Consider the following 12,090-nt stretch of genomic DNA (forward strand, 5'->3'; position numbering starts at 1 on the left):
ACAGTTGCTTAGGGCTCAGGCAACGACCAATCACAGCTCACCTGTTTTCTGAAGCTGAGCTGTGATTGGTTGCTACCTGAGATTTGGGCAACTGTGATGTCATTTTCACTCGACAGGAAGTGGCAAAATGGCCGCCTTCCGATATGGATAAAAACGGCTGGATTTTGCTGCTTAACTCATATTCCACTAATGCAATATTAACCAGAATACCATATTTAGACTAGTGGGGCTGCATTGAACTTATTATTGTCAAGATTATTATTTTTTTTTTTTCCGGTTGAATTTTTTTTTAAATATATGATTCTCACTTTGACAGAGAACAATAATCCTTGGACACTAGATAGAAATAAAAATGTATACATGACATTTAAACTCAGCTACTGTAGCCATGAGTCATTATTCCTAAAAGTTCCACCAAGATTGTTTCAGAATTGCTAGAAAGCACTGACATATAACAACAGGTGACACGTTTCATATTTTATTTCCACATTCCGGAAATTTGTCATCCATAATCCCGCCAGAATCGACACATTCTCGTTAATGGAGCGTTGACAAATCAATAGAAGCAATGCGACAGTGAGGGAAGTGACTGAAAGCTGTGGAATGTGCAGAATGTCTGAACACGCACTATTAACCAACACGCACACACGCAGAAGAAAATCTCCATGTCACTGAACCGTAGTAACCCTCGGTTAAGGTGAGGCCACATCTCTCAGCCAATCACAATGGACCAAAAATCAGGCAGCATGTTCTGAGCCAATCATGTGCTTTGTGATTTTTTTTCTTCCTCCTCCACTCTTTCAGTTTTTGCGGCTCCCTTTCATTCTTTATGAAATGCGCTTTCACAAGCGCCGTGGGCGGAAGTTAGGTTACCGTTGGTGGTGTGTGTCGCTCGCTCGTCTTTTGTCCTCGTATCTCTTTTAAGCTGCTCTGCCACGCCATTATGCGGTGCTCATTCATTTGCGCAGTGCACAATAGCCTGGGGCAAATCCCCACGTCAACCGTCCCATGTGCTCGACACTGCGTCACCGGCGGCGGCCATTTATGATCACCTCAGGATTTAAGAAGGGAAAAAAAAAGTTGTCCCATATTGGCGTGCCGGGATGTATACTTAGATGCCGCATGAGCGCAGAGTGTAATTTGAGGCGGGAACGCCGCCATCTGCGGACGACGGTTGCATAATCCGCGTCAAGCTAAGACAGGACTGTGTCTGTTTCGTCCTCAACTCGCATTCCCACAGAATCCCATAACGCGGCGTCAAGACTCAGGTGGTCCGTTCCCAAACATGAGCGAGATGGAAAGGTTGAGAGATCAGCTCCTCAAAACATTCCTTGTTTGATTTGGAGACCGTCTTTTTGCGAGAACGTAACAGAAAACGCTTTATGGAGTGTACGTTTTTCATCCCAAACAAAGGTGGTGATGGGAAAGGAGGGTTTGTTTTGAGTTTGTTTGACTTGACAGCAGGTAGCACGGACCTGCGCGGTGTTCTCGTGATTAGCGCTTCTGACTCGCAGTTACAAGGTTCTGAGTTTGAATAAATATTCTCTTGCGTGGGTTTCTTGGGGTACTTTCTCCCTCATTCCTAAAACATAAATGGTAGGTTCACATTGAATACTTTCAAATGCCCATGAGTTCTTTTTTCCGAGTTAAAGTCAATTAATGTCGCATGCTAAATGCTTAGCTAAATGCTAGGCTAGCCGATGTCAAATAGAACAGTTCCGACACAGTAAAGCACCCGCAGAATGTAGCCATGAAGTAAAAACTGTAAGTAATAAAACTGTTTCAGTTTTTCCGGTATCTCATCGAGATACGTGGGAGAAGCACAAAACATCTGTTCCACTTCTCCGCCTGTCGCTTATCTTGCCTTTATCTCACGTTTGGGTGTTGTTCTTTTATAGCACGGAAACTTTTTCTTCAGTCTTAATCAGAAACAAAGAACATTTCGTATGATGTCAATGAGCAGCCTAACTACGCAAGATCAGGAGACAATTTGTGAGTTTTTCATTGGTGGCTGATCTAATGACTCAATTTCTTCTTTTTCGGTTTTCTTTCACAAAGCTTTGTTGGACACCTGCTTGTTGCTGCATGCTCCACATCACAGACGTTTTGCGGTTATTGTGTCACTTATAGGATGTCTTTGCCAACTACGAACACTGTATCATGAAAACGAATGAAACCACACTGTATGATTTATTGACGATAACTGCATTTTAAAACGTTTTTTAAGTAAATAGCTTGACTGCAAATGAGGCGTGTATTGGGTGGTGGCTTCTAGTAGAGAGGCCTTATTTTGTCCAATTTTTTCTTTGTAAGGCGTTTCTCCTCATCAGCGTTATGGTGTACAAACAAACATTACCACCTATGGACAATTTAGTGTCTTTTGGAATGTGGGAGGAAGAAACTAAAAACTGTGAGGCGTACGGGGGAATCATTACTGCACTGTTCTGCCCTTTTTTGAATATATTACACGGGAAAGTCCCCCGGAACATGAATGTAAACAACTGCTGATCGTCATTAAATATGCTGACTCCACTTAACATCAGATCATCTTTAATACAATACAGAGCACTTACTTTGCCAGTAGGCAGTGGCGCCCGATGCATCACGTCGTACCATGCCTTAAGTCACATGACTTACACACGTGACATGACTTACAGACATCACGACTTATGTACATGGGTGACATACACTGCATGACATTAAAAATGTGACTCTGTAACCCATGCAACATATTTCAATCATACATATTTAGTCATGACGTGTGAATGCCATGTGGCATGTCACACGATGTACGTTTGTCTCATGCAACATGTGTCATGCCACATTTAATTTATGCGAGGCAATGCGAGGTAGGCAATGTTAAGTCATGCAAAATCCAATCCATCCGGATTATTATCACCTATTATCAAGAGTTTCCACTATTACACACGTAAAATCCAGTAAAACCAACTATAAATTAAAAAAAAAAGTAAATAAAGTACAATAAGTAAAATAAATAAATAAATACATAATAAAAATAATAAAAAATAAAAAATTTAAAGTCAATAAAGTACTAAAATACAATAAGTAAAATAACAAATAAATACATAATTTAAAAAAAATGTTTTAAGGCGATTATTTTAAGGAGTAAGTCGCCATGTAAGTCACATGGCGAGTGTTAGCAATGAAATCATATAAATCATGTAACTTATTCAAGTCACAGAATGTATGTAAGTCACGTGATGTATGTAAGTCGGGTGCATGTGAGTTAGGAGGAGTACAATAAGTCAGGTGACATAAGTAAGTCATGACTCCTATGTAAGTCATTCAACATAAGTCATGTGACAAAGGTAAGTCACATGATGTACGTAAGTAAGTCATTGTCAGTCAAGTCACTTGAAAGTCGTGACGCCTGAGCTTGTAAAATCACTTTCCTCCCCCGCATATTTTGTGAGGATGATAATAATGCTGTTTCCAGTATTTCCCGCAGGAAAAATTGTTTCCAAATATGAACAAATTGGCGGTGGTTCATTGTTGCTGTCCCCGTAAAAGTCATCATCAGCCGTTCATCGACCTCGCTGCACTTCACCACCGCTCACGCACTACCGCCGAACATGTGTTGGCATTAAAAGATTAACAGTAAATCCTCTACTGTAGTCCTGATGAGGGATGAAGTTTGCTTTGAGGTGGGATCTGGCCTCCGCTGACACGCCACTCTGTTTTTTTTTATCTTCACATCTCATGAATCCGCTCATGTGACTTTGCAGGTCAAATCCCTTCTACTGTATAGATCCGATGGGAAAGCCGCACAGCACAGCGCTCGCTCGCTCGCTCGCTCGCTCGCTTGACCTGAATTCACACCATTCAAATGCCGCTCGGCTATAGTTACAAAAACATCTTCATTTTCGCGCCTGGGTAAGTTTAGTTTACCGTATTTGGTGACAGAAAGTAGACTAGTCTTTAGACCAGGTGACACCAGGTCAAAGTAGTGGCACAGGTGGTGTATTGCAATTTTTGGCTGTTTTTTTCCCCAAGACAGATTCTTGGACAGTATTTTAATTCATTAAGCTACAAAAACAACAACATTCCTGTATCCTAACGTTCCTGTTTCTAACTGTGACTTTAAGCTAATTTTAAGCCGCATGGCAGCCGAAATAAAACCATTTTAACACGCCGCCTTTTCAAATTGAAGTGAGAATTACTGTACATGAATGCGACCGCTTTTTTCCCCTCCTTCCCAGCTTTCTTTGCATTCCTTATATTTGTTCCCATGAGAAAGTCCCAGCCTTCTCTTCAGAGACCCCCAAAAAGCAGAGAAAGAGCAAAATAATAATGCTGCAGCCAGCATCTTTTAGTGTGCGTGCATGTGTGTGTGTGCGCCTCTTAGAATAAAGCATTGTTTCATTGACTGAGGTGGTGGTCAAATATCTTGCTTTGAATTTTATATTATTTATTTTTTTGCATCTTTGTCAAATGTGAAAATATAGGAGAAAACTTAATTTTAATTTTGAACATGTTTCCATTATTTGTTGTCCCTTTATGCCAAAACGACATTCCTCCCCAAACGAACGGGTGTTCGTGCGCTGTACCACATGACTGGATAGTTGGCACAATCCAAGAGAACCGAGTAGGCTGCTTGGAACCACTGAGCGATCCGGATGAGTAGGAGTCCAAGCATTCACCAAACTTGACCTTTTGCTTCCTTTGTGTGCAGATAAAGCGGCTGTGTTTACATGCTGGGAGAGTCACCTTTAATTCTATTCTAATAACTCAGTTTGAATTAATTGAATTTTTATGTGGTTAAGAGGCTAATTGTATTCATGAGGAGCAAGAGGACAGCATGAAAAGGGCCACGGCAGTTTAGTGGAAGCTGTGGAGTAATAAACAAGTTAAGTGCAACAATAGGGAGATTTAACATTGTCATCATCAGTGTTGGGAACGTTACTTTAAAAAAAAAAAAGTCATTAGTTATAGTTACTCATTACTTGCTTAAAAAAGTAACTGAGTTAGTAATTGAATTACGTCATCATAAAAGTAACTCGTTACCAGGCAAAGAAACTATTTTCACTACTTTAAAAAAACAACGTTTTAGCCTATGTCAAATAATTTGGATTTTTAAATGTTTTTATATTATTTTTGTTATTATGATTATTATTATTATTATTATATTTTTATACAGGGAATTCAAATTATGTCCAGGCTATATAGGGTGTTTTCATCTATTTTTGTCAATATTCATGTCACACAAATGCCTCACTCCATTATGACATATCATATAATAATAATAATAATAATAATAATAATAATAATAATAATAATAATAATAATAATAATAATAATAATAATAATAATAATAATAATAATAATAATAATAATACATTTGGAGTGGTGATGTATGTTCTACCACAATCTTTTTTGGTGGCACATATGTCATTTATCCTCCAGGATTTTACGAGCATGGATTTTTTATGATTGTTGCGGGCTAAAATAATCAATAATATATCAAATAAATCACCAATACTATGAAATATGCAGTGCTTGATGCTATCATGGCCAAAATCATTGCCATAACTACTACTCCATTTCCTTCTCAAAATCATCATCTTCCACTTGATCACTCTGAAAAAACTTTTGTACACTTTTAATTAAGAGAGTATGGTGATAAATGGGCGGCACGGTGGCTGACTGGTTAGCACGTCCGACTCCTAGTGCAGAGGACGTGAGATCGAGTCCGGGCTTCGGCCTTCCTGGGTGGAGTTTGCATGTTCTCCCCGTGCCTGTGTGGGTTTTTTTCCGGGTACTCCGGTTTCCTCCCACATTCCAAAGACATGCATGTCAGGTTAAGTGAACACTCACACAAAATTGGCCCTAGGTGTGATTGTGAGTATGAATGGTTGTTCATCTCTGTGTGCCCTGTGATTGGCTGGCAACAAGTTCAGGGTGACACGCTTCCCACAAAACCTCCAAAATAAAAGTCACTATACTTTTCAGCTGCCGAGACACTTTTATTGTGACGAAGCCCGACAACAACAACAGTGCCTCTTACTGTGCACAAATGACATTTTCAGAGCCAGTCGCCCCACAACGTCTTCTTGAAAGCTTACGTCGAGCCTTGAAACTAATAAATGAATTGTAACGCAAAGCATTTCACATACAATAGCAATAACGGGGTTTAAAATATGGGGAGGATAATTAGTTAGATTTAGCTTAAACGCCATTATTCCCAACACAGGTCATCATCAGCATTCCATCCTTAAATGTTACGCTGCAGAGATAAATCCCCAGTGAATAAGGAAATTCAGGAAATTCATTTAAAAAAACGCCATTGTCTATATAGAACATATATAACAACATATTTTAGATGACTGCGTTCAGCCGCAGGCTCGTGTCGTAAAAGTAGGCCATCGCATTAGTATTTTAATCTTTAAAGCAGCACAAACCTAATATTTGTTCAATCAAACGTAAACCTCTTAAAATTATTATGATTTGTAATCTGTTGTTGTGGCATTGTTATGGCTAGTGTTGAAAATTTGAAAATTTATGTTTTGTTGAAATGAACACTTCAAAGTCATTCTAAAATAATTAAATAACTTTTTAAAAAAGCAGTGAGTACTAATATACTCTAATTGTTATACATTTTGGAAATAACTTCGCCTCGCACCGTTTATTTCCATAGTGGGCCTAAAAATCAACATGTGGTTGCCCAACCCTTCTATAGGACCTGTTTTGTTTTGACTGCAGTCAAAGATGACTTCAAGTGGCAGCCATAAAAACAAAAGCAAATCAACGTGACACCACAACGTTGACGTCAAGTTCTGTTTGAATGTCACCCACTGTCACGCGTTTAACATAAGCCCGCCACCCCCTCCCTTAAACAAACCAGCCTTAAACGCGAGACCGGACCTCCTGGCATGCGTCCCCCGATTGGACGTTCACCGGCCAGTCGATTATTGCTTCATAATAATAGTCACACGCGGTGCTGTTTTGTGCTCTCGTGGCGTCACGGCAACCCCGTGAGACATTATTGTCGCGGGGACACTGTCACGAGAACACTGTTTCCAGTCAACAGTAGGACTGAGAGGTGACTTTATACATAATGGCACCATTTTTCATTTGTGGCTTGTGTTGGAGATAAAACTGCTGAAAACATAGAGAGACTTAAAGCAGAATTCAATTTTAAACATTTCTTGACAATAAATATGTTGACATTCTGAATAATATTACGTTTTTGGAATATGAGTTACAGACTCAAATCCAGCCGTTTTTATCCATCTCAGAGGGCGGCTATTTTGCAATTTTTCACAGTTGCTCAGGGCTCAGGTAACAACCAATCACAGCTCAACTGTTTTCTGAAGCGGAGCTGTGATTGGTTGTTACCTGAGACCTGAGCAACTGTGATGTCATTTTCACTCGCCAGCAAGTGGCAAAATGGCCGCCTTCTGATATTGATAAAAAACGTCTGGATGTTGATGCTTAGCTCCTAATCCACTAACGCAATATTAACCAATATACCGTATTTAGACTAGTGGGGCTGCATAGATATATATTATTATTATTATTATATATTATCATACTTATTATTGTCATTATTATACTTATATATAAATACTTTAAAACGCAAGATAAGATATCTCGATTTTTTGTGAATAGAGTAAAATTTGTTTCTAAAAACATAAAGTTTTTTGAAAAAGTCTTTTAACTCAACCCAACCTTTAATTCATATCGTAAAGAGGTGTTTAATGTGATTTTACCACAAAACCAGACAACTCTCAAAATTTGCACATTAATTAATTGTCAAATTGCCCTGAAATGGTCAAGTGATCTGTTTACATCATCTGCTCATCCTAATAAACGCACCTTGCGCACCATGGCCTTATTTTTCTTACAGTGCTATAGAGTTATGTAGTTGTTTTAGTGATAGGGATGGACGGAACTTTGACTAATTTTCCCAGGTTTGGAACTCTGTTGTAAATGAAGGACCTGCTGTATTTTTTGGCCTTGAGGGAAACCTGCACACAGCTGAGTAGACATTACTATCATTATGTTGTTGACTGCCAAACTCCCTCAAGACATCATTATCAGCAATGTAGACTTACTGGCATGTCTTTCCTCATTACAAGCCAGTTAAACCTGCGCACTGTAAATAAAAACAATCGGCTTGCTAAAACTTGACTGACGCAAAACCTGACATCTTCAAAATGTCACATCTGAGTTCGATTTGACGACGTATTTATTCAAGTAAAAGCTTTTCCCTTTCTCACCTTAAGTTTCCTAGAAAATCTGCTGGACCCTTTTACTTCGAAAGCCAGACAATCCATGTGACCTGAGCTCTTTCAACTCTGGCCAGGATTGGACCTTTCGGCATACCAGAACTGTCCAGGTGGGTGCTCTGAGGTTATCGCAACAGGCCGGAGTTTCCACTGCATCTGTTGTCACGTTATTAACTATTTGGGGAAGCGGCTCCTCACCTACATGGATGACTTCCATCAATGTGTGCATCACTTTTGGCCTCATGTGACCCAGGCGGGAGCTCGTGAGATACTCAGACAAACGTGCCAATATCTGCCTAGCATGTGCAGCTGCTATGTGAACAGCTAATAGGCCTAAAGGAAGTCTATTGAAAGGATATTAAACATACATTAATACTGTATATGAGATCATAAGTAGAGCCCGACCGATATGCATCTTTTTTGGCAGAAAAGAGGTTGATCTGCCGACTATTTAATGATATGTATTTAATGCATAAAAATTCATGCCCCGAATTATTTTTCAATAGGTGTCACTTACGCACAAACTTTCGCTATTAAGATTTTTATCTTGTGTTATTCTCGCAAGTGTTGGGACTTGCTGGGCTAACCTGGGACCTCGGGATTGTATTTGGTGCCATGTGATGTGGAAATGTGTGTTAGGACTTTTGAGAATTTTGAGGAAAAGAAGATCTTTGAATCCTTGAAATATCAACTTCAAATATAAAATATATCAAATATAAATATACACACTTAAAGTAAGTACAGAAGAAAGTTACCATTGAATTATATTAAAATAACTCGTTTTTCACACATTTGTGCCTTTGCGTAGTGTTACCTTACCTGTGGGTACGTGTTCACGGCAGTTATTTGAAGGAAAAACACTCCAAAGTCGATGCTAACTTCCTGTTAGCATTTGAATGGGATCCTTCCTTTGCTTTTAGCATTAGCGCTAGGCTAGCAATGTTTTAAAAACGTTTTGTATTTAAACATACAGTGGATGTAATTCTTATCGTCGTGTGTTTAGTTTTACAGTTAACTCCAACTGGGGTGTCATTAAACAGCTTAAAGGACGCTTAGGGACAACATAATAACCAAAATAACATACGCTACACACTTGCTATTTGCTAATGTTACACAAGCAAAATAGTGCATTCAGGGTACTTTCACAGCGTCGGAAACTTTGGCTTTCTTCGATAAGGTTTTAAAGGGAAAGTAATCGGCCAATTGGCGGATAGTTTTGGTTGATGTTTGATTACAATCGGCAGCCAATTAATCGTTCGGGCCCTAATAATAAGCAAGAGGTTGCTCAAGAAAAATGCCTTTATGAATCACACTAAATTTCCTAAATTATTCTATTCCCATATACTCTTCTCAGAAAGAAAAAAAATGGGTGACAGTACTTTGTATTCGGTAGACGTAATCAAAAGTGTGCCAGGTTAGTAAATCAGCTTCAACATACAAATTTGTAAGTTTGTGTGAAGTCTGCGCACCTTTTCGCATGTGCAAATCTTGTGTAAATCAGGCAAATGTGAATTTGTGAGAAAATTATTTTAGTATAAATACTTTTTTTAATTTTAATTTCAAATGTGTCTTCTGTGCTGTGAGATTTTTTGAACATACAGTCCGATATGTACTTTGGCTCAATTGGGAATAAAAGTTCAGTGAATGAGCTAAGCACTCTGGAGTTTAGCCTTGTCAGTCTGCTCAATGACGTGCCCCTGCTATCTTTGTAAAGACATGTTTGGATAAATCCTATCTTTTCCACTGCTTCTGAATAGATAGCTTAGCTCTACCTTACATTATATCCAGTGAGTGTTGTTCTGAAAACTACATTATCTCATTTCAATTACGCAAAAGAACTGCGGGATTTGTGATACTTGGTCCAAAATCTCTCCGGATCATCTGCTGTTTTTTTCGCTTGAGGGGCTTTGTGGTAACAGTATGGATGCACCGCCTCCTCCCAGTTGAGTAGGAAAATTATCAAGAGAACTGTAACATGATATCAGGAATACTTTGTTCCTTTGGGTCAGGGTGTGTGTTGACAAAAAGACAAAATTGGGGCATTCACAGTTCAGGAGCCTTCATGTTCCGTTCTTGAGGTGACTGAACCTTTTGACATCGAGCTGACTGTGTACACTTCCAACCACGTCCAACCCGACATTCTCATGCAGTGTCACCAAAAAAACAAAAACACACACAACTCAAATTGATTATACAGTATTTGCTGTCTGCAGGGTTTAGACAAGAAACACACTCTTGCTTGTGGTCACTAGAGTTGTAGTAGAAAAGTAGGCCAAACAGCTGCATGGCAATAAAGTTGGATATTATGGAAAATGGCATTTATTTCAGTAGTTTAATTCAAAAACGTAAATTCGTATATATTTATTTCCAATCGTTGCTGTCCTGTGAAAAACAGTTATGTGCATTTATGTATTTTTTTTAATTTATTATTATTTTTACATTTTTTTGGATGAAATGGAATGCAGAATCAGACATCAGACATCTCAAAACCGTATTAAAAAAAATTGACAAAATTGTTTTTCACAGGACATCGACAATATGGTAATTGTGTACAATTTTGATGATTATACTTTAGAGCTAATAAGCCACCCACATTTACTGTATTGCTAAATAAATTACAATAACATATAATAAACAATTGAAAAGGGTTAGATATATTAAATGAATCTCTTTATTAAACATGAGTTTAACTACTGAAATAAATGCACTTTTTGACAATATTGAAATGGCTATTCAACTGATACAACAACAAAAACTGTTTCATTATTTTAGATTGTATTTAATGACGTCATTGCGCGATATTTTTTGTCATATAAATGACAACATTAAACAGTGTTATCTTTCTAAAAAATAAACTCAAATTTACAAATGTCCTTGTTTTTGGGGGAAACTGGAACAGATTATTTGAATTCCTGTTCATTTCAATGGGGAAAGAGGATTTGCATGATGTTTGCATGGAGATGCACGTTATTTAAGATACGAGCACAGAACGATTTGGACTCGTATCTCCAGGAATGAAGCGACTGAAGAAGTGAAGAGAGTTGGTCTGCTCCCAACACCACCACATAATGAAAATAAATAAATATATAAATAAATATCTTAATTAAATAATGTATGTTGACCTAGCTTGATACAGTGTAACTGCTTCAGAAAATCACAACAATACACACGCCACGTTGCAATGGACACATACTTTACATCCAAGTGGGTCAAACAGGCACTTGTGTGTATGTCTGTCCAAAAAAGCATGACGCATATGAAAGTTCCATTTATAATGCAGTCAGTGACTAAAGAGTCTGTGCGGTGTGGCACATGCGAGAGGCAGATGGACTATGAGATCACCAAAGCAACGAGGCACAACATCAAACCTTCTTGTCCTCGCTTACACGGTTTGAGGTTGCTCCAGCTTGTCCCGCTTGGTGAAAATGGGTCACATGCTGCAGGGAGTGGTGAGGATAAAGACAGCCTTAATAATAGCCATTGTGGTCTATGTACGGGGTGTCCCTTAAACTCTGGACACGAGGGAAGAGCAATGTGGAGTTAGTGCATTGAGTTTGTGTTAATCTCGCAAAGCTCATCAACCTTTGCATCACAAATGTTGGAAATCATATTGAAGTTATATTCCATTTGTTTTTTTCTCCTTGAAAATACAGTGGCAGTGTAACCCTACTATTCACAAAAGGATAACGACTGGCCCGGCTCGCAAATAGTGAAATAAGAGGTTTTTAATCTCAACTGGATCAACCTGGTTAAATAAAGGTTAAATGAAAAAAAAATTGTATAATTGACGGCTAGTATAAATGCATTGGCAATAAACTATCCCCCCCCTTTTTTTTTTTTT

This window comes from Leptonotus elevatus, chromosome 5 (genome assembly GCF_054856555.1).
Source record: "Leptonotus elevatus isolate MCC_2025b chromosome 5, RoL_Lele_1.0, whole genome shotgun sequence".
NCBI lineage: Eukaryota > Metazoa > Chordata > Actinopteri > Syngnathiformes > Syngnathidae > Leptonotus > Leptonotus elevatus.